The sequence below is a fragment of the Gouania willdenowi genome, chromosome 10, assembly GCF_900634775.1.
Source record: "Gouania willdenowi chromosome 10, fGouWil2.1, whole genome shotgun sequence".
Taxonomy (NCBI): Eukaryota; Metazoa; Chordata; class Actinopteri; order Blenniiformes; family Gobiesocidae; genus Gouania; species Gouania willdenowi.
The window spans coordinates 25,882,586-25,907,676 of record NC_041053.1 but is presented as its reverse complement, the minus strand read 5'-3'; the positions used below and the strand labels follow the sequence as shown (position 1 = coordinate 25,907,676).

At 38.3% G+C, this 25,091-nt stretch overlaps 1 protein-coding gene across 2 annotated transcripts in view; it reads right to left on the bottom strand.

Annotated features, from left to right (window-relative positions):
- Positions 1-25,091, bottom strand: part of tenm1 (teneurin transmembrane protein 1) — a 254,688-nt gene that overhangs the window by 37,319 nt on the left and 192,278 nt on the right. The window lies entirely within an intron of this gene.

Below are 25,091 nucleotides of genomic sequence, written 5' to 3'. Positions count from 1 at the left end.
ACAGTGCTTCACACTCGCATCTTGTGTGCACACAGGAGAGGGAATGACATATTGATTATCAGGGCAATGAGCTTCCACCTCTGCCTCTTCCCATGTGCAGAGGCAGACTTTGCTAACAGGCAAACCAGGCAGCTGCCTGACGGCTGACAAACTTTACTCCTCTGACCCAAGTTACTTGAACTGCTTTTATTTTGAAAACCTTCCGGTCGCACCACTGTTTTCCGACTTCAAGATGGGGTCATAGTCGTTTTAAGTTTCCGGTGATCGGCATGGCTGCACTTGTATCAGCTCCTAATGTGAACCGGCACAAAAGTCTCGAATTAAATAAATGGATGGACACTGAATAAGCAACCTTTAATCGGATTCAACAGTGAGTGTATCGGTCTGTTTGTTTTTTGAGAATATAATCTTTAAAAAGAGATATCTTTAATTTTCTTGTTTGTTTGTTACGGAGGTGCTAAGCGCCATTTTGGAAACCCGGCAAACCCGGCGACTCTTCACAACACTTCTAAACAAAGTTACATCAAGGTATAGAAAACCATTATTTGTGGATCAGGTGGTTCAGGGGGTTGTCCTCTGATTGAGAGGTTGGGAGTTCGATCCTAGTCTATACTGGTGTATGTGTTGAAGTGTCCTTGGGCAAGACACTGAACCCCAAGTTGCTCCCAGTGGTTGACTAGTGCATTGCATGGCAGCTCTGTCCCATTGGTGTGTGAATGGGTAGATATGTAAAGCACTTTGTGACTTCTGTCTGTGAAAGGTGCTATATACTGTAAATAAACATTACTTACTTATTATATGATTTTGAAAGCTAATTGAGCCAAAGCATGGGTTGGAATTCGGGGAACAATCGAATGTTTGATAAACGCTGTCATGTATTATTTACTTATTTTGTCCTTGATTAAATTATGTTTGTATGTTTTGGAAACCAACCATGGTTTTAAATGGGCCCGATTATGAAAATGAATGGTTATGTTGCACAACTTGAATTAATAATTGTGAACAATATGTACATTGCAACGACTTTTAGTTATTGTAAGTGCACTTAATTTGAATTGATGATTGTTAAGACGAAAAACGTATTTATCATGTAATTTATCATGTAATGTTAGATTATACAATTCCTAATTTATGTTTTGACCTTCTTTAGGTCAGGTTTTTTTATCTGCCATTTTGTCTGTGTTTAACCATTTACTCAACAATGTCGGTTCTCCCAATATGACAGATCAGGGATTTTTTTGTTTGTTTTTTTTAATTCGGCAAGAACCCATCGCCCAATTCTGGCCAAAATTTAGCTTACAATTCCTTCTGTAAGGCCAAGTCCATATGTAAAACTTCAGCCAAAGGACCTGATGACTTTTTCAGTTATTTTGCTAACAAACACACAAGCAAGCAAACTATTATATGTTTAACGTTTGTCAGAGGGGCCCCTTGGGAATTTTGTGCTTGGGGCCCCAGCATACCCTAGGATTGCCACTGCCCAGGACCTGGTTTTTCTTTTAAGACTCTTGTATTTCACTTTTTAAGAGCTCCAGCACTCACAGTGATCACTGACAGCTGCGTCTGCTCCACCATTAATATCAAATACATAAAGCGTTAAAATTACCAACGTGGACAGTTAACAACAATAAGTAAATCAATATAATAATCGGCACGTGAACGAGGTTCAAACATGTTAAATGTTTAAATTAATTACATTTTGCTGAATGAAATTAATTTCATGGTTAGACATTTCTTAATGCAGTCGAGGTTTGATCAGTTGATTTTATTCTCCATTCATTACTGAGCATTCATTAAGAGCACAGAGTTTCTTTGGAAACTTGTATATTTCAGTGGGAATGGTCATCATCCTAATAATACTATGTGTAGTATGCGATTCCGAAGAAAAAAGCTGTTGCGTGACAAGTTCATCTCACTCTTGCTCTCCAATATTGTGCGACCACATTTTTTTTGTGTTTTGTGTGTGTGTTTGCTTTAACCATTCATATATTTTTTAGGTACTGCCGTCTTGGCCGTGTCACTCTTGTAAAAGAGGTTTTTAAATCTCAATGAGTTTTTTACCTGGTTAAATAAAGCAAACTGATTGACTGATTGATTGATTGATTGACATTTGTTCAACATTTGCATGTGTGGAAAAAAGTCAGTGTGCTGATAGGGAGCAAAGCAGTACGCCACCGTCTAACCTCGATTCACAGACGTCCTCAAAACTAATAACCCTGGGTCGACCCTGCTAGTCATAAATCGTCCAGGTGGATTGGCGGAGAAGACGGGAGGAGAAAAGTGTGCAAAGGGGAGGGCCAGGGTTAGTGTGTTTCCTCCCGAGGCCAGAAGGTGAACTCCAGAGAGCTCCCTTCTGGCCTCTTCATCATCCCCCTGACACAAACAGATTACACCCCCCCACACAGCCTCACCCCTACCACCCTTCGACTCCACCACTCCTTGATCTTCATCTGCTCTCTCCTCAATTTTTGCTTGTTTTTTGTCCTTTCTGTTTGTTGCTTTGCTCTCTGTACCATGTGAGCACTAATCAAATCAGCGACCTTTGATCCTCGGGGTAATGTCCACGTTCAGTTTTCCTCCCTGAGCCTATTTTTAAACTTTTTTTCATCATTTCTCATAGTGTTGCATTTCTCCCGCTGTCACCTGGCATTATGCTGGAGCGACATCTCAACCCACTGTGTCGACTTCACCACTTTTTCCCTAGAGTAGCACCATGCTGATGTTCTTTTACACTTTGCTTTCACTTTCTGAATCCATTCCTCCTCCTGGCTCTCCCTAAACCTGTCCCTGATCATAAAGCTCATAAATCTTGCACAAGGACACGGCGAGGCAGCTGGGACTCTCTCTCAATGCTGATTCCTTTCCTTCTGTCCCAATGTATTACTCGTTTTTTTTCTTGCCTACTTTAGTTTTTCTGACTTCATTCTCCTTTACATTACTTTTCCCCCCTTTTATGACATATGCAGCACAAACCCGTAGGACAGTGTGTTGCAGTCACAAACAGGTTCGACATAGCTGCAAATCTTTCATTACCAATAAATACAGGCCCCAGTGGACTTATTCATTCCCACACAGCAACAAACAATGAGCAAGGATTGCACTTATAGCTCGGCGTTGGTGAAAGGATTTATGCTGGTTTATGTGTTGTTTAAAGGTATTTTGCCATGTTTATTGAAAAGGCAGTAGATTAAACCACATTCTCCTTGTCAGTGGTTGGATTTTCTGCTGCTGTGAATAAAGCTGCGAGATGCGTTGAGGGAATTTACAGCCTCTCACTATAGCCAATGGATACTCGCAAGACATCAAAGATTTACCGTTTCTCCCTGGCTAAAGTTGGCACTTTGATACTCATGTTTAGAAGCTGGCAGACACACCTTTGGAGAAGTAATTGAGATAAATCCCTGAGTGAGATGGACATTTGGCTAAAGTTTGGGACTTGGTTTTATGATCAAAGAGAATTGAATTATTCCGAGTTGCACCGACCTAAGAAACACAGGTAGCGAGGAGTCGAGTGAAGGATACTTGATGGAGATTTAAGGGGGAAAACACAACCAAAGAGAAAATGATGGGCAGCTTCAAAAGAGGTGGGAAAGAGATAAATGGTGGTGATACGATTAGGGGAGCATGATGAGGAATTGCCTCAATTAACCATTACAAGCCGATCACTCTGAATCACAGGATGGCTTTGTTCTGTGTCCTTGTCAAAAGAATATCAGTTTTAGCTGTCCCCCATGGCATTACAATACAAATCCATCTGATTAATGCGCCGAGTCCGAGAGAACATCAGTGTTGATTACAGATATCTACAGAAGAGAAGCCACCAGGGATTATCCTGACTGAGAGTAAGGAAGAGGTTAGGAAAGGTGAAGGGTGAGAAATAAGATGAAGCCAGAGAGACTGATTATACCTTCAGTTGAGGATTGTATATCTTACTTAGCAGCATTGGGAAACATTTCTACAGGCTACACAATCATCAGCTTTGTGTGTCTGTGAGTGCGCACGGATTGGCATGTGCGTGCATGTGAATGCACACAGTCCTCTCATGCCTAAGCCCTCAAGAGTGCAGGAAGCCAGCCCGCTGGCATTGTTCAAGTTTCCCTTTAAGAGTACTTTCACCTTTCAGATGCTGACAGCAAGGCTGTCAAAAAGGCTGCTGATACGCAGAGAATACAGAGAATGAAAGAATCCTTGTCTGTCAGCAAGTGAAACAACCACATAAGTGCAAAATAAGCATACGTAGTGCGTAAGAAGCCTATTTCAATACAAAACTTGTGTCAAGAAGACAACTACAACCCTTTGTAAACATCTAGAGGTGTGAAGAGTACTGAAATGTCCTACTCAAATAGAAGTACTGTTACTTGATTGAAATTTTACTCAAGTTCAAGTACAAGCAAGTTATACATAAAATATTAAAGTACAAGTAAAAAATAGCTTCATTAAATAGTACTCAAAGTAAAAGTGACTAGTTACAAAATCTTGCACAATTGGAACTTAATTTATTTTCCACAAAGAGATCTGTAAAAAGTAATGACTATTATTATTATTTAATTAAAATAACACCAATGAATTCAATTCAAAATAAAACATTCTCAGGTTACATTTATGAACTCTAAAACTGAGAGAACAACCAGCTTTCAATGCTGTTTTGGCACGGTGCATTACGTTTAATATGGTTGGTCATTTATGATGAAATGTATTTGATTGTTATCGAATCATTTAATTTTTTTGTAGTTTCACAATGTCCGATGATCATTTTGAAACAAAAAAATACATAGAATTTACTCAGTAATGGTTGGGTGTAAAATGTAACTGATTACTTCTTTCAGAACATACTAAAGTACAAGTAAGAAAATTGATTTAGTACCAATAAAAGCAACTCAATTACAGTAGTGTGAGTACTTGTGATCCATTACTTTCCACCCTCACTCCCACACACATACACATACACACACACACACGCGCTCACCCAGGGTGAGACTGGCAGAAGCCTGAAGGTGTAAGTCTTTCATTCCCCAGGCCCAGTGGGTGTTAATGATATGGAATGACATATTATTACAACATCTAAATGATGCTATAGCTGCTGCTGCTGCTGATTGTGGCCTGTGGCATTTCCATTCCAACTAACTTAATCTGACTGACAAGTGAGTGCAGACAGATGGACAGTTTCACCTGCTCAACTGACCCCCATGAGCCAGGCGCTCTGGCCATAAATAACATCGGCTATATTAGCTGGAAGAAGCCCGCAAGGTTCACAAACAGCTCAGCTTCAATTGTAAGTGAAGCTGAATAACAGACTGCTTTGAGACTCTTTAGCTGTGCAGCTCAACATTCTCTTTTCATCATTTCTCCTTGAGAACAAGCCCAACGCTGTTCGTAAGTGAAATAAGTGTTCAAGCACGCGTGTGTGTGCAGGAAAATGCACTGTTGCACTGCGTGTGTGGGTGAGTGTGCATCCATGCAGTTAACAAAAAGTAGCTTGACAAAAAAAGATAACGGATGGCAGTTAATCCATTTGTACCCATATGCAAATACAGAGTGAATAAATCAGAGTATCTAGATTAAAAAAAAAAATCCACATTCCTCGATATGCACACGCACATACAATGAATTGAGCACTGAAGGGAAGAAAATAAGATCATTCAATCTCCACGGGCGAACCTTTTGTGCAAGCACGTGCATTACACAATGTTTGATTCCACACATGTATTCAAAATGTCACACCATATAAAGCTCATTATTGCGGCAGTTTGACCACACACTTAGATTCTGCTCTCTAGGTGATGCACACATTCACACCCACAAGCTGCAAAGACAAAGGCTGCAGCAGAAATGCTGCATTCAAATATATATAGTCAATTTTTTTTTTCCCACAATCAGCCGACTCATCGATCAATACAATACAGCACAAGCATGTAAATCTAGTGCATCGTTGGTGATCAGAAATAATTCATGCTTCCTCTAATTAAATATTCATTAAACGCTCAGAAAACCGACTGTGCTGTAGTAATTAAGCCTAAATCAGACAGTGTGGCTCATCTAATTCTCAACCACTGTAAGTTTGTTAACATATTAAGCTGCATAAATTAATTATTAATAGCTGTCTGTTTTTTCAGCTGGTATAGCACTTAGCTTCATAAACATGATGAGGTCAGACACGGCAAAGCAATCTACTCAGAAAGCTCCATCTGCATTAGTTCCATGCATTCCTAAGGCATATAAATATTCTTTGCCAAAAGTTAATGGTTTGGCAGTATATCACTTATTCGACGGTAAGAAATTTAAAGCAATTACTTGAGCTGCAGAGAAACTGAAGTGTAAAAGTGAGAGAAATGAGAAACCCTGGTTCAGTAAAGGTCGGCCCGGGTCAGCTCTCAGCATTCATTTGTACTAAAAAAAGATTTTATCGACAGGAAAACATTATTATTTTTTCCACATAGAATAAACCTTTCTAACAAAGCAACTGGTTCAATACCTAAGGTCCTCCGAGGCTGCTTTAGAGCCATCCCAGTCAATAAAGACTTAGGGTTTTATAAAGAAAGAGTTTCCCACATATTGTATTTAGCCTTAACTGATGTTAAAGTCCCCTAAGCCAATATCCCAATGACGACATTACGTTTGTCGCAACAACAACAAAAAAAAGGTCAGTTTGGTTTAAATATTTCATTTTTTCCATTTTTAACATTGCTGTGACCGAGTGACTTAATATTTGTCTTCACCGCGGCTCACATTTTGCTTGCATCTTTTCCAAAGAAACAGTGTGAGTGTTTCAGTGGATGGAGTTGTGACAAATGGGCCTGCAGAGAGCTGCAGGTGGTAATGGTGCCCAGGTGTAAAACATTTGTGCTTCTATTTTTCTCACCCCACTAACAGCAGGCGAACCATCTCCTCTAACACAGCACGCTTCTCCTGCATCAAACATCGCTCGATTGCAAAACCCACTATTGACATCGGTTCAATATACGTACAGTATCTCCGTTGATTTGAACTTCAACAGAGAAGTCAACAAATACTCCAAACGCTCGTATGTTTATTATCCACCTTTAACCATCCTATTATCCTTGGGGTGAATTATAATCATTATTATTGTTAATATCATTCAAAAATCAATAGTTGACTTTCTTGGTTTGCTTCATATTTCATGACTTTTTCTAAGTTGATATGTACAATCGATTAAGACTAAAATTCTCTTGATGATATTTTTTCTAAGTGCTGAACACATATTGCATGCATTGGTGTTCCTCTCGGGACAATTTCACCCCAAAAATGTTTTAGTAAAACTTGCCTGTCTGCGTGACCCATTTTTGACCTTACATCCTCACACCTGAGGGTGCAGAGTTGGTACTTTGAGGTCAGAGGAATGAGGTTTGAGGAGGTTTTGGAACAGCTCTTTCACAGTAAAAGTGACATAGAGGCGAATGTGTCTGAGACAGAGGATTGTGTTATAGGAGGATTCTGATTTTGAGGCATTCTCATCAGTGTTGAGCCTCCAGCAAACACAATCCCTAATGGAAAGACCTATGTCAATCAATAACGATCTGTTCTGTGAGAGTCATGAATATGCACCCCACATTACAAAAGATTTGGAAGTAAGATTTTCAAGATACACTAACTCTAACACTTAATGTTTGACCTGATGGAGGTGCTGGAGGAAAGGTCATATCATCACCACAACCAATTGGGTTCATACTCTTGTGGTCATTAATGTTGTCAGTAAATTTAAGAAGATTTGGATGAAAACTATTCAAGATAAATTAATTCTAATTTAAAAGTTTGGCCTGATGGTGGCACTAGAGAACAGGTCATTGTTCATTATCAAGGGGTTATTTACAGTATGTATTTAACAAATAAACAAAGTGCCTTTCTAAAAATCACTTTTTGGAGGTAAATATCCCTGGGGTCAGCTTGACCCTGAGGGTAAAATGTGTTAGTCATATTTGAGGACAATAGGAGGGTTAATAAAACTCTATATTTCTGCACTTAGTTTGCAGGGCTCTCGCTGGACTTTAACGGACCAGCTGCCAACAGCGATCGTCCCAACCACTTAAAGGGTGTCACATCTTCTATGATCAGCAGACAATGTCAGCATGATGTACCTTTAACAAGGCACCCCATAACTAACTGTCTGTCGCCTCGTGCTCGGAAAGAGTCGGTCAAAACAGCTGCAGGCTGTCAGTCTAAAAGAAGCATCCTCAAGCACATGCCGAGCACCTTTGGCAGGCAGGCTCACCCTTTGGCCTTCAGCCTGCATGTGTTATTGACTCAGGGCTTCATTACACACACACAGAGCTTCAGTAATCTGTGTGAAGCTACTCTACACACCTCCAGTACAAACACAGGAGCTGTCAGCCTACATAAGTATAGATTAGTTCCTCATAAGTATAATGAGTTACATAGAGTTTATCTGTACTGTAATTTTTGTTTTTTGGTCTAAAAGGCAACCTAATGAGATAAATCTTACTGATTTTATTTTGAAATGATCCTAAACGCAGATTATCTACTTCATTTTTACACCAAAATATTTTGCTATATCAATCAATCATCAATCACTAAATAATTTAATCAAATCATATTATTTGTAGAGTGCTTTCATGCCCTTGTGTTTCCATTACAGTTTTTCGCAAAATAAAACGGATATTTCTCAACGACGGCGACAAAGTACTATTTGCACGTGTCCACTGATGGTGGCAGCAGCATTGTACTGTAACTCCCATGAAATCTCATCCCGTGCGACTTCGCTGCAGGAAGCTGGACGCTCCAACAATCTGCATTCCTTTGTTAGTATAATGCTAAGAAATGTTTCGGTTTCCTCTTTTATCCACAAGTACCGCACCATGTTTGCTCGAAGAGAAGTGGTCACGTGACCAGCTACGTTTCGTCCTGCGACGTGTAATTGCGAAAAAAGCGTTTCCACTGCGCTTTTGGGATACATTTCAATATCGAATCGCCTGCAAAACCTCCTCATGAACGTGTAAAAACATTTTAGCGATATTTGAGTTTTTTTTGTTTTTTTTCGAAATGTAGGTGTTTCCATTAGTTTTTATTGCGCTATTTAGATTTTACGCATTTCCAAGCGGAATGGAAACGCAGCTAATGTAACACAAAGTGTCCAATAAACAACATAAATAGACACATAAAACAATCTAAAACGAATAAATAAACTAAATGTTGTGGCTAGGCATGGAAAAACCAAAGAGGAAGGACCATTAAAGGGAGTCGACATTATGAAGAGGCACACATCGCCTACAGATGCTACATGAATCATAGCCTGTGTAGGCTGGGACTGGCTTTACCACCTTCAGAGGCTTTTGTCAGCAGAACAGATAAAAGAAATGAATGAATGGCCTCTCAATAATCCCAGTGAGAGGCAGCGTCCATTTCTCACCTACACATAATACACAAATATTCGTTTTTAGTGGACTGCCAATCTGTTTATTTTTGACAGCAAATTTAGTTGTAGTCTTCTGATTTAAATGCAACTTAGTTTTGCTTAAAATTTAGTCATCAGGACTATTTCAGTTATAGTCTAGTTTTAGTCAAATAAATGACATTAAGATTTTAGTCAACTGTTACAGATATACTCAACTAGGGGTGTCCCAATCCGATCAGTCTGAAAACGGATATCGGGTTCAAATTTCCGATTTTGCAATTCATTTTTTATTTATTTATTCAATTGTAGAATACTGTAGATATTATGTTGAATGTTAAAATGTATGTAACCAATTAGTTAATAATAAATAGCTCAGTTCTTCTCATAGCTACTGTTGCTGACTATCGTTCTCTTAGTAACATCATTTGATCAAGCCTTTTCTAATAAGTCATTATTATTTTTTTATATAAAGGAAAAAAAAAAAAAGAAATAAAAGTATGTATGGTTCATGCTGATGTTGTATCGGATCAATGTCGGTATCGGCCGATATGCAAGGCTGCAATATCTATCATATCGGAAATGAAAAAGTTGTATCGGGACATCCCTTTACTCCACTAAAAGATAAAACACAAGAGTTGATGCATTTTTAAAGCTTCAAATACCATTTTGTTCCGCCTTGCAAGTAACAAATGTATTTTTGATTGGATACCTTGCAAATAATAGTTGTGATTGGATTTTCTCTTATGCAAACATTATAATTTAGTTTTTATTAGACGAAAATAACAATACATTTTGATTTAGTTTTTGTTGACGTGTAATCTTTTTAATTAGGCATAGCCTAGTTATTGTCACCTAAAAATATAGTTATACTTTTAGTCAACAAAATTGACAACAATTGCTCATGTCTTAATGTATTACCTAAAAACAGAAGAGAAAAAAAAGGATTATATTACACTCCCATAATGTATGGATCGTCAGTGCAACTCTTCTACCTTAAAACAAGAGGATGAGATAAATATATTTCAAAGAAATGTAACACTTAACAGGCAAAATGTTGCTCAGAGATATTAAAATGAGGACCAGCTTTTTGAAGGAAACAAAAGTAATTGTTCTAATGTTTAAAATCAGTTTTTTATGGCTACCTTTCTCCCGTTGAAGAGTGATTACACCGATGTGGTGTGACCTTGTTAGAGAGCTGAAAACCCTGCTACAGGATAATCGAGGCAGCAGAAGAAACCAAACAGAAAAGCTAGATAGATATTGCAGAAACAGCAGTTCTCTTGGCAGGGAGAGTACCGGCAGTTGTGTATTTCCAGGCGTCTGTGGGAACCACTGGCCTAATTTTGTGCCGACCAAACTTTGAACACAAAATAACACGATTCACAATGGACAAAGTTTTTCTTTGTAAAGGAAGGAGTGTAAAGAGTAAAAAATGGTCTTCGCTTCAATACAATAGAATCTCATATCTTGCGTGATCATTTGTCACCTATTGGTAAAAAAGGGCAAAAGGTTCTGGTAATTTACCTCGGCCAAGGAGGTCATGTTTTCACCCACGTTTATTTATTTGTTTATCTGTCAGAAGATTTACGTCAAAAGTACTTTGACAGTGTTTTACCCAAAGATCAGTAACAAAAATCAAAAAAAGTCAAGATCAAGGTCACGATCACTGATCCAGATAACTGCAAATATCTGGCAAAGAGCATATTTGGTGCTTGTCGGAGGTTTGCGCTCTCAGAAGTGCTCTTGTTATTGTTGACGTCATTGTTCAAAACTATCTGTTTAGACTGTAACTCTTACAAATCAGTCCTTGTTTAATTGTTTTTTGCTGGGACATGGAAGAAATGTCTAACAATTGTGACAAATCGTTGAATGACCATCAGCCAACACAAGGCCAAAGACCCACAAAAGACTTACCACGAGTCCCATTCACCATGTTTACTTAACTACTTGTTTATTAATTAGATGATTTATGGACACGCCAAATGTAGCACTGGGAACATGTTTTATTTTACATACCACAGCACACAGGATGACATAACTTTAGTAGGTTATGTTGCAGAGACTATTATAGGTATCGAGAGGCTATCTTTGTCTCTGACTTCTCTCTGTGGGAACACAGAACGAATCACAGTTTTAACCACAGTACTGCTGTGTGGAGTCGTCAGTGTTAAGTATTTAATTTATTGTATTTTCAGATGAACCATCTTATCTTGATCCGAACTTCAGGGAACTGGACAATAATCTTTGTTTATGCATTATAAATCACACTCAAATTCATTTCCATCTTCCATTCAAGCTAACATATAAAGTAAACTCCCAAAACACTTTTTCTGCTGAAAACCATTGTATTTGGGTATGAAGTAATGTTGTTGATTGATTTTTGTCCAATTCTTGGACATTTTTGGTAAAAGTATTTGGTGTATTTTGTTGTAAAAATGTCACAGTGACTGTCCTTTATGAGGTTGCTAAATATTTAATTTCACCTGTGACATATAGAATTAACATTTGGATTTAGATTTAACATTTAGATTTAACATTTAGATTCAACATTTAATATTTAGTTTGAACATTTAGATTTAACAATTAGCTTTTAGATTTAGATTTAACATTTAGATTTAGATTTGACATTTAACATTTAGATTCAACATTGACATTATATTTTAACAAGAAAGAAAATATCACAAATATTGCTGTAAATCTGTTCAAAAGTAATGCTAAAGCAAAAGTAAAGTTTTTTTAAACGTGGTTTGTTGCAAAATTTATTTTTTATTTTTTTAAAGTTCCTGTTTATTTTAGAACACACAACTTTACAATCGGCACCCCATAACCCAAAGCATCATTTTAGTATCCGAAATGATTCATATCATACATTTGCTAAGCATGCTTTTAGCATTAAATTTAGTGTTTAATGATTTAAAAAAAAAACACTGCAACAGCAAGGACTTTCCAAGGAAAGGAGCTTCAAAGTGCAAGTGCAGCAATTACTTACAAAATCTTTCCATCCAACGTGTCACAATCCGATCCAGCTGGCTAGGCCTGTCAGTGTAGCAGAGTTTTACAGTTCCTACGATTCTTTTTGGAAGGCTCACACGCTGAAAACTATCTGGAATATGAAACTTGACTTGTCATAAATCAGTGCAATTCTTTCTCTATTAAAAAACTCCTCTTTTCCCTCCTGTACCTGTGCGCTTAGCTTGGTGCTATTTTGTTTGGTCCTCATAGTTTGGCAGCAATATTTTGAGCATTACTTGGAAAATAAATGTATCTGCTGCAGGATTTCATTTTGTGACTGCTCAGCGATGCGTGTCTGTTTCACAAACCACTTCTATTCTCCTAATTGCCATGGATTCGGCAGCGAGAAAACAAGCTGTGGCAGAAATTGCATGACCCAATGGCATCTCTCTATTTTACATTATCATAGAATGTGCTGCTGTTTGCCTTGCTGTGTGATTAATTCATGTGTGTATCATTAATGCAGGAATGTCCAGGGGCAAAGACGGAAGCTCGGTCAATGCAAAATGAAACACAGAAGCAGGCTGCAAAAAAAAAAAAAAAAAAAAAAAAACTAAATAGTGGAGCTACAAACACAGTGTGACTTATCAGATGCCCTTGTTTTGTGAAGCAGTGCTCTGTGTAAACCAAGAGTAACAATGCTAGTTGACCCTCCGAGAGGAAGCATAGCCACAGGGCTAGTTTTAATATGCAGATGAAAAAAGAGCCTGCTGCAAAAAATGCAGGATTTAAATGCAAAACACCAGGTTCTTCGTCACGTTCTCTGTTTTTACCTCATTTCTTCTGTGGTTCTGTTTTCAATTTGTCTTTGTTAAAGTCACATTTTTTAAATGTATTTATGCTGCACTCTTTCCTTCTCTCTGAATGGGGAGCTTCAATATTTAACACAATCATTTAAATACACTTCTGTTCTCCCTTATCCTTTTTTAGTGGGAGCCAGAGGAAGAAAAAACAACATCATATTCAATTTAAAGTTTATACCGGTCAAAAGTTTTAGAACACCCTCATTTTTACAGTTATTTATTGCAATTCAAGTCATGCAAGTCAAATGAATAGCTTGAAATGATGCAAAGGTAAATACTGAAGAGCCAGAGGTTAAAAAAAAAAGGTTTGGTTACCCAAAACTGAAAAATAATGTACATTTAAGAATTATACAAATAGGCCTCTTTCACACGAAGTGGGTTAACAAAGGTTGAATCAGCCTTGAAAGCTAGTGCTATTAATTCCTACAGGTGTTCCAACTTTTCTTGGTTACTTCCACCACCCTCTGTCTGCATAAAAGCAGTGTTGGAACACACTGTGGTACCAGACCCTCATGAGCATCAGCTGAACAGTATTGTTCATGGATTCCATCATTTCTTTTTCAACTCAAATTGCTTATTTGTTCCATGCTTTCATTTCAGACACAATAAAGTGAATCATTTTCAGTAAACAACTGGAAAAAGTGTGTTGTCCTAAAACTTGACCGGTAGTGTATGTCAAACTCAAAGCCCAGGGGCCAAATCCAGCCGTTTGGAGCATCAATTTCAGGCAGGAAACAATAAAAATTACAGAGAAAACATGAATCATTGTATGAATGAAACTCAGTTTTCCCAGTGCTTATATCACATGATGGCAGTCATTTTTAATGTTAAACTGTTGACAAAAAAAAAAAAAAAAAAAAATCTAAATTCTTACAAAAACCCTAAATTTTCTTCAAATTATTACGTAAATTTTCCCTTATGTACATAGAAATTGGTCCCAAAATCAAGGAAATTTGAAGTGTAGATCCTGTTGGGAGTGATATCTATCACTTATGGCCAGAAGTGGACTGGGACAAAAAATCAGCACTGGCATTTTGTGTCCAGACAGCACGTAGAAGCCGTTATTAAGTCAGTGATGCTCAACATGTGGCTTTTTATGTCTTCATTTTAATTGTTATTCTCCACAAAAACCTTAAAAGGTGGAAACTTTTTAACGCCTTTTTACCTATTTCCTTTGGCCATTTTGCACCTTCCTTTGTCCCATTTTTGCCCCTTTTGACCCTTTTTTTAGACTTAGCTATATTTAACTAATATCCCAGTTTTTTCATATTTTTCATCCATTTTTGCAGGTTCTTTTTGATACTTTTTATCCAAATTTTGTCCTTTTTTAATTTTTTGGCCACTTTTCATCCAAACAAGCTAACTTTTGCCGAATAAATACAACCTTTTTCCCCTACATTTCATTATGGTTGTCCACATTTATCCCCTTTTCACTATTGTTTGCCACATTTTGCCCATTTAAGCTACCCTTTGCTATTACATACCGCCTGGTTCCTGTTTATTTGCCCATATTATGGCGTTTTGACTGCTTTTGGCCCCATTTTAGTCACTTTTCACTCTTTTCTTGCCACGTTTTTGCCACTTTTGGACCACTTTTGGCCACCGGTTACCATATCTGCCTCCACTGGCTCATTAAAAAAAAATGGATATTGTCTGTTTGTTACATATTTTGTGTTTTATGTTTACACAGAAGTGCAAACTAGGGCACAATGAAATTACCCGCTTTCCCACATAAAATATGAGGCCCACTTGAAATCACACTGCTTCATATTTGTCTCCTGAACTAAAATGTGTTTGACACCCCTGATCCAAAGTGATCTCACTGCTGGTGCTGCGACCACACACCTGGCTTGAGAACGTCACCCTGCTGCTAGCTCACATGAGGAAACAGGCAGATTTGGAGGCGTTAAAGTTTAAAAGGAGGGTAACACTCAGAAGGCTCAGCGGCCTGGGGACTGCTGTTTGCTGAGGTCGACGGCAGGCTTTGCTGACAGCGGGAAAGGCCTGATACACACTGATTGGCTGAACCAGGCAACAATCTCACACACACTGCTGTGTTTTTAAGCCATTTCTGTAAATGAGACCATGGTCCAGTGTGTAAGGACATTCATTTCACTAATCTGCTTATATGTCGACCACGGGCCAAGAAAAGACACAACGCTGCACAGTTTAGGTCGGAGGATGGTGAGCAAGCTGCAACGTGCAACATGAATCACATTCAGAACGATGACGGCTAATAACCATGACTGGTTGACCCGCATAGCCAAACGCAGCAACGCACCCATGCTATCTACACAAACGGGTGACGTTCCTGAGTGAAACAGGGACAAACATGTCGTGTGTCTTTATGTGCGGAGAAGAGAGAGACATGAGAGCTGAAGATGTGTAGAAAGAGCAGGAGTCTGACGGGGCAGTAGGAATAATGTTGTGGCAGCATGTCAGCTTCTGATAAGAGCATTAGTGTGCCCCCTGTGGGCCAGAGGGAAACACTGACACTACAAGCAGCTCACTTCCCACCGTGCGCACACGCTTCTCTCTCTCCTTTTCTGCTTTGTAGTGGAGCGCCAGTCAAACCAATGACAGATAATTTCAGTGCATGGCAACCACTAACTACTGTCCCTCAAACACTCGACTGAACAGAGTACGCGGTGCATATCAAACCGTTAAAACATGCACAAGTATTATGCAACACGTGTGAAAAAGAGGCTATCCCTTCATGTTGCCAACAGAAGGAGCATGGAGATGTGAGCCAAGGCTGTTGGTTTCCTGAGGGATTGAGCAGCTTTTATGTCAGACATGGGATCCATCCTAAATGGAGCAAGGCCTTTTATTTGCCAGGCTAATTGACTGCAAAAGCACATGTGAAGCCAACTCTAAACAATAGCCTGGATCTTGTATTCACCAGTGAATGTTTGAAGGACACGGGATAATCCCTTCAGCATAGAGACCGAAAACTCGGGCTACGGGCGCCTGCTCAGCAATAGTTGTTGGCTAAACTACAAACAATGATTTCTATTTAACAAAGGTTTGCCACATTTTAACAATGGTCTTAGTCACAGCAGCACCAGTTTGAACCAGCACCTATTTATGGAAAGAATGGTAGAAATTGTCTTTACATTTACTCATAGTAGGGATGGGTGATATAGACTAAATAAAATTATCCCGGTAATTTCTGGTATTGATCACGATAACGATATAAATCACGATGAATAAAAACTATAAATAAATGAACAATTCCCAACTTAAAGTGTAAACAGGTTCCTTACAAACACAAATAAATCTGAATACATCAACACTAGACACATTTAAAAAAAGGCTACAATAGCTGCTGACTCAAAGAGCTCATGAGCTGATATTTTATGGAATATAGTTGTACATGTCGATCACTCTATTGATGTTATTGTATGAAATAAATGTATTTTCTCACTTTAAATGAAATAATTTTCTCAAAAAAAAAGCACATGAAAAGCAAAAATAACTCTATTAGTGTTTTTACTGCTGCTGAATCTTGTTTATTTTATATCTTATAATGAGTTACATAAAGCTTTGGTTGATCAATTACTCTCTGATTTCCTATAATTAAACCGGATCAAGCTGATGATTTAATTATTCAGTATATTTTAGTGTAATAATCTCAATAGTTACATTAGTCTAATGGGACCAGTTTTGTCTTGTGAACATGTGAAAAAAAATAAAAATAAATATTGCGTTTCACAAGTTGGGACTGATGAATAGTGACATTAGCATTTATGCTAACGTTTATTTCACACAACGTGTGGCTTTTATCCTTCCATACAAGTGTTAAATCTTACCATTAACAAATCGAGGGCTCTGTGTGGTTTGATGACAGTAATCTGTGTACTTTTTACTGGTCTATTCTTTATACGGAGTGGTTAGCATTAGCTCTTAGCCCAGTCTGTGTGTCAGTGGGTTAGTTTAGCATAGTTAGCTTTAGTTGAGTTTCCAGTTCATAATCGTTGCTACAGGTTCATCTCTGTCCCCGTGTTTGTGGGAACTTTGGGTGGCTCTGACGGAAAACTTGGACTGGTCGACTTTGTTGGATGGTTGTCTGGTCTTAACCAAGTAGCGGTCTAAGATGTATTGCTGCTCAGCAGCTTCAGGTAAGCAGCGACGGGCGCCGTCGTCTGTGTGTGTGTGTGTTAGAGCTGAGGGGTGGTGCACAGCGCGGATGCTCCCCTTGCCCTCCGCAAACTCTGCATGTCTTTACTATGTATGAAGAGCTTCGTGGGATAATGCCCATGTCAGAGCAGCTGTAGTCTTAACTTCATTACCAAGTGCAATGCAAAGTATTGGATGCAGAGATGAAAAGCTCTTCAAGAGGAGTTTAGGTATACAGTTTGCATTGCATTGGACCAAGTGTAAAATACATTGTGCGTGAGGTGGGGGGTGGTTGGCTACATTTTTTCTACTGGAACTATTAGTCTAATGCTGCGTTCACACCGGATGCGTCACAAAATATCCGTACCTCCAGATTAATATTATTAATATTTATATGTTGAAGGTTATACAGTGATATTTTGCTGTACAATGTGAGGGGAAAAGCCCGCCTGTACTTACTGGAAATGGCAAAAAATCTGTTCTAAATCTGAGTAAACTTTACAGGTGGACATGTATAAGCTATTGTTCGTACTAAATGAATGATGGAGGTACTTGTCGGGATATACACGTGACACAAAAGGTTGGAAAACACTTTTTAATGACAATAAAGAGACTATGACTAATAAAAAGAAATACATGTGAAAATCTATTCATTCAAAACTACATTACATTACAAACCTACGAGCCGGTAAGTGATCCAATAGGAAGTGAGCTGATTGTGTTTGCAGACGTAAGACGGCTCATAAGGTCTTATGCATTGATCACATCACATCTGTCTTTGTCTATTTATTTTACAAACATTAATTCCAACCCTTATAATAATGTGAACTTATTTATCTACAAAGTATTTCCTAATATGGTGAAGGTTAGACAACGGTCAGGTTCTGTTTAGTTCATTACCACAGCTCCAATGTGTGTAGACAATGATATTTTGTTGCACAATGTCAGGGCCGTGACTCAGGTGGTAATGGGGTCATCTTCTGTTTGAGAGGTTTGGGGTTCATTCTCAGGGCTCTAACTGTCGAAGTGTCCATGGGTAAGACACTGAACCCTAAGTTGCTCCCATTGATCGACTAGTGCCTTGCATGGCAGCTCTGTCCTATTGGTGTGTGAATGTGATTAGCTGTGTTTCCATTACACTTGGAAATGCACAAAATATAAATATCGCAATAAAAACTGGTAATGGAAAGACCTGAATTTAAAAAAAAAAAAAACGTTCAAATATTGCAAAAAAGTTTGAACGCTTTCATGAAGAGGTATTTCAGACGTTTCAATCATCACAAAAGCACTACGGAAACACTTTTTCCGCAAATACACGTCACAGAACGCGACGCACCTAGTCACGTGACGTTGCTGGTCACATGACCGCTTCTCTCTGAGAAAACAAGTCACAGTTTGTGTAAACAGAAGAGGAGACCGGGACGTTTCTAAGCACACTTTAAAATCATTACTGCCACATTAGACGTGAAACAACAAAGGAATACAGAGTGTTATAAGAATGTTTGGAGTGTCCGTCTTCCTGCAGCGAAATCTCGCGGGATGAGATTTCACGGGAGTTACGAGGCACCTGCCCAAAACAACCTTCAATGGAAACACGTTCAAAGCGCAATTTAAAATTTGTCGACATTTAGAAACATCACTTTTATTTTTGCGAAAATCTGTAATGGAAACCCAGCTAGTGTGAATGAGCTGATATTGTGAAGTGCTTTGGGACTACCATAGTGGTTATAAAGTGCTATTAGAATCAAGTCAATTTACCATTTACTGGGAATGACAAAAAACTCTGTTCAGAATCTGGTTAATAAATAGTATTTGAATCTTTAAAAAAAACTGTAACAGATTTAGTCGACTCAAGTCATTGAATTAACTAAATATAAACTACAACTGAAATAATTCTGATGACTAAATTTTGACTAAAGTTGAATTTTAGTCAAAAGACTATGACTAAATCAAAATCTGCTGCCACATTTAACGCTGCAGTATGTGTGTCCAAAAACAGAGCCTGACCTCACCAATGGTATTAAACGTATCTTACAAAATGCCTTCCCAGAGGACAGTGGCCAAAGTTCCATCACAAACTCTGCAGAATGGGAGAAGGATGGCATTAGGTTTATGTGTGTGTATTTCATTTTGGCAATATATTGTATTGTCAACACCGGGGCACAGGGGTGATTTATCGGTGAGACTGTAAGGAGTAAGGGTTGGTATAAGCAACAGAAAAGTTGAGATATAAGATGGAAAGCTCTAATTTGAGCAAGGGGCTCACCAGAGGACATGAGATAAGATCAATGCTGTAGAATCACAGCGGCCCAACTTCAAAAAAAAAGAATCCGACAGATATTGCTCTGTGAAGTCTACCACTCATTATCATTGGTAAGAGGGTGCAGAAAGGAGGGGGAGGGGGAGTGTGGCAGACAGATGACAGGGAACCAGGGGGCTTCAGGCACAAATCTCCACAGCCTTTATAAGAGCTGGTTAGTCAGAGCACATTAGCCACAGAAAGGAGTCTGTGAACTGCATTGAGTCAAAAAGTATAAAATAGCTCACCGTGAGTGAACGGGAGGAGTCTTGGGACAGAATATTCTATTACCGTATAAAGGCAGACATGCGGCATGTTCCGAGGTGTAAGGGCCGCACGTAGTGAGAATAGCAGTGTTTAGATCACATGCCAAATTATTGTGAGAATAATCTTGAAATCTTAGTTCATCTTTCTCTTTTCATCATTTTCTCTGCTTAATATCTTCATAAACTCAGGAAGACAGAGCCACTTTGAATCATACTCCTGCCCACATGTTTGAAGCAATTCTCTGTTTAGAAGCAGTGACATCTAAACAGCAGAGACACCTGCGTGCTGCATTCCCTTTTTGCACTCCTTATCGACTACCTGCCTGTCTCCAACATCAGACGGCGGTGAATTTGCACTCGGAGTGAGACTGACAGGACAGGTTGTGACTGTGTGTGTAGTCTGACTGACAGGCCTTTGGAGAACTCCCCTTGGTGCCCGATGGGCAAAGAGATGATGGGGCGAGTGTGTGAACCCCAGTCATGGCATTGTTATTACATTTTCTGGGCTGGTTTTATTTATATATATATTTTTTTGGTGGGGGGTGAAAAATCATTTTCTGTATAATTCACTGCATAGAGTAAAAACAAGGGCTTCCACTCTCTTCCACAGTGTTTCAGATGGACTGAAGATGTATGTGAATAAATGAATAAAAAATGAATGTGTTCAAGTTTTTGTCTCTAATAATGAAATACAACTTAGGTGGCATTAAGAGGCTTGAAAAATAAAACAGTATTTTTTGAAATAAACATGCACAAATCAGTCTTTTTAAAAAAAATAAAAAATAACACACTATATGCTAAATAACAGGCATAATTATGCATAGACATAGCAAACGTTGACTTATTTATGCTTGGAATTAAAAGCTTCATTTGAAAAGCTTGTGTATGTGATTCTCATTTAACTGACAGTGTTGATATTAGCGATGGCAAATACATTGACTTCCTACTAACTTTGCATAATGAACAAACTATACTAATCAATGCATTATTGCAGTGTTTCTCAACCTTGGGGTCGGGACCCGAGTTTGGTTCCAACACATTGGGAGGGGGTCGTCAGATGCCTTCAAGAAACTAAGAACATTTTCTGAACAATTTGAGCCCATTTTTGCTTATTTTTGCCCATTTTCTGCAACAACACCAAAACTTGCCATGTTTTAACCTATTTTCATCACTTATTTTTGCTCCTTTTAATTAATTTCTTTGACATTACTCCCATTTCTGCCACTTCTCCATCGAATTTCAATGCATTTTCTGCACATTTTTTCCACTTTCAAAACATTTCCGGCACTTCTAAACCCTTTCAACCACCTTTCCACCTAATGTTGCATATGTTGACCAATTATTGTCACTTTTAACCTCTTTTCACCATATTACATGCTTTTTTTTCGCCCAATTTAACCACATTCACTATTTGTCATGTCCATTATTTGCCAGTTTAAAATAATTGTTCCAATATTGATAATTTTAACCCTTTTTTTACCACTTTTTATGTCTTTTTGTGGCCACTAATTTGCAACTAAAACCAATTTCTGTGGTTTTAAAATCCCATTTCACCACCTTTTTCACAATTTTTGGTCACTTTTAACCCATTTTATTTCTGATTAAATCAAGGACTTACATCTTTAAGATGACTACATATACTATGGCCCAAATAATAATAATACATTTTCTCTATAACAGTAGATGTGGTTATCACAGATTCAAAGAACAATAGATTATAATCTTTATGACTTTATGGATGGACCCCAAAAATCTCTCCCCTTTATTCAAGCTTATAGATGGCCCTGTGTCCACATGACTGTTCTTCAATGTTCATGTCTGTGTTCAACCACCTTCAGGTACAGTGGGGGTCAACTGTCTCCAGAACCTTTATTTTGAAGGTTGTGGGATGAAAAGGTTGAGAACCACTGTATTATTCAATAGATTAGTATGGATTGTGCAATAATGGTACAAATACAATTTAAGATAAAGTATAGATAATAAGGGATCATTGTTAAATGGCTTGAATAGATTTGGGGTCCTTGAAGTAAAAACCCTGACTATTGGTTTGACATGTCTGTATTCAATATTTAAATGTAACCCTTTTGGAGAATGTTGTACATATTCAGTATATTGCAGACAAAAAAAAGGCCCATTTAACATTTTGTTTCAGGTCACAGTGATTTCAGTATTTTGAGCAATGGTTCAAACTATTGCACTGTGCATGAATACACTTTATGAGGCATGAACATGACATTCCCCGTTTCCCTGCAGGTGAAAATGCCTTTATAATGACATAAGTCAGAGGAGATCAGTGAGAGTCATTGCAGCAACCAGACGAGGCAGAACAAAAGAAAATGAAAATGTGGTACAAGAGTGCAGAAGACACATAGCTAGAATCCAATCCCGTCAGCTAACAAGAAGGGGTAGAACGATTAACCAATTCAAATTGGCACTTCGGGCTTTTTGTTGGAAATACGCTTTCATTTATTCAAATAGCTGGAGCTGGGTTAAAGCCAGAATGGAATCAGAGTTGAATCTGCGGACTTCCCTGTATTAGAAAAGCCTAATATGACATGGATATTTTGGTTTAAGTTTAGTGCCAAGTGCTTTTCATCCTGTAAGCTAGAGGAAGTCATGCTTACCCTATTAGTCACACTAATATTGTCATTTTAAATCAAGGATCAAATCCCCAAAGCATTAAAACATGCTAAAAATTAACTGTGGCCAATCATTATCCACTAAAGCTGGCAATTCCTTTAAATTAAAGACACAAAGTCCTTCAGAAAAGAAATAATACAGGAAAATGTAGAACGGGTTTTTTGTACTTGTGAATGAAATTGGTTATAGTTTGCATCTTTTTAAAATGTATTTTTTAAATGGGCCAATTCTTTAAAGCTGCTACCCACAATGATTTTCCTAATCAATAAAAAGTGTATGCTTCATAGATAATGAATCAAGCATAATTTTCCATACTCAAAAAAGAAAGAGAAAAAGTTCGGAATAGAAAGTTTATCTTGGTCTCCACTGTAAAGACTCCATTTGTAGAAATTTTTGTCCATTGCATTGTGGGATGTGGAGTCCCGTAAACAGGCAGATGAGTTTACTTTATTCTCACCATGATTTCTTGTTTTTCTTTGCCAGACCATAGACCCATTTCAATGTCGACAAACATGAGACATGTGACTAGCGTGCGCACGGGCGCATACTCGGTGCAGAAACCATGTTGTTTACATATGTGATGCTTGAAAAATTGAGAATGCAGTCGCTTATTTAAGGAAACTGACTTTGAGTACAGGTGAACAATTGCGGGACAAATGCAGCATTCCTGAAAATGAGTGGTCATCCGATGTGCGCCCCTGGCCTGATGTTCAATGGCAGGACATTTATACATATCTGATAGAACAAGTTCTGATGAACCATGGTCGGGCCCGCGGAACGTCTCCGCGCCCAATAGCATGTACCACATTCCCGTGAAATCAGTCAAATAAAAAGAAAAAAGAAAACCTAAAAGCCTACAAGTCTCTCGATATTTATAACCAGTGTTGGGCATGTTAATTTCAAAATGTAATACATTACATATTAGTAGTTACTGTCATTTAAAAGTAATTAGTTACATTACAATATTACTGTCTCTGAATTGTAATGCGTTACACTACTTTTGAGTTACTTTCACCAAAATAACTGCAGAAGTATGACTAGCATTCTAAAATATAATTTATTGCAGCTGATTATACTGTATATCCAGTGGAGGGTGATGTGGTATAGCACAATGACTGTGTAGGCTACAAACAACTATATATAATAGGCACAGCGAAGGCTCATAGTGCAATAAGTAACAATGACCATCAGAATCACAAGCAGACAAAGTTAAAGTCTGGTAAGTTATGATAAAAAATATCGTAAATATTTGAAGTCTAGACCTATTCATATGAAACACAATACAGCTAGAAACAACTATAACGTAACTTAATGCCTTTTGGCATGACAAGATGCACAATCTTTGCTTTTGTTTCTATTCTTTTATTCTCTTTTAATTAAAGCTCACAGCACAAAGCTGGCATGCACTAGGATTGGTAACCTTTTAAATGTCGCATGTTAATTTACAAAATATGTCGGCTTTTTAGGTACACTGTTTTTTACTGCTGCTAACATGGTGACCAGTGAAATTGTAACAGTATTTCATATGAGCGCTCAATACAAACCAGTCACGAGCTAACATGACCACCAGTCAAAGTGTAACACTATTTTCTATGAGCGCTTAAAACACACCAGTCACGAGCTAACATGACCACCAGTCAAAATGTACTATTTTCTGAGCCCTCAATACAAACCAGGCATTAAGTCTATAAAATCTGAACAAACGTAACGTGGTTATTTGGCAACGTTATGCTGTTTAGTTCTATCATAAACCGGCTGATTTTTACTTTATCTGGAATGTTGTGTATGTGTGTGTCAGATACGTCAACTGTCAGCCTCTTTTATGAAAGCACGCACCTATAAGTCTTGTCTATTCTTCTGAAAAGGATGCCCACCAGTCGGTATGTTTTAAAATGTAAGTCCTGAATTATTGGTATTCCTATTTGTGTAATCAACAACGCAACAAAATAGCATTGTGTTGTATTTAAACAAAGCAAGTGTTTTAATCGTGTGCCGATGCTAGTACAATGCAGTTCTCTGGTTCTTTTGCACTGAGCCTGTGCGCGCATGCACCTAATTTAGTATGCATACATCACATGAAATGGATCTATTAACTCACTCAGTGCCATTGGCGAGATAATTCATCATTTCAAATCCAAACGCTCAGTACTATTGACGAGATAACTTGTCATTTGCGTTTTTTCACGGGGATTATTAGAAAACACCATGGCGGAGGTCCCTCATCAATTTCTAAGCTGTGTTGTAGTGCCCAACTGTGCCCTGAAGATGGCAGCAGTGCACCTTTAGATGCGAGATTAGCCACTGATGCTACCCAGCAAAGGAGGAAGAAGCAGGAACAAGTGAGATTATGGCGCTACAGAGTAATATTGTGAAGTATCCAGCAGCTCACAGCTCCACATACTAACACAGAACATGTATGGTCATGAGTAGATTATTGATAATGTTGCGATGGTGAGATAAAACCATCAACTAACCGAGCTAAACGGGTCATCGCTGAGTGTCGGGGGTGGGGGGTACAAAATACCCCCAGCCTGTGAAACAGATGGCAAAACAATAGGTGACATGTAGGAGGTAGCAGCGCACCT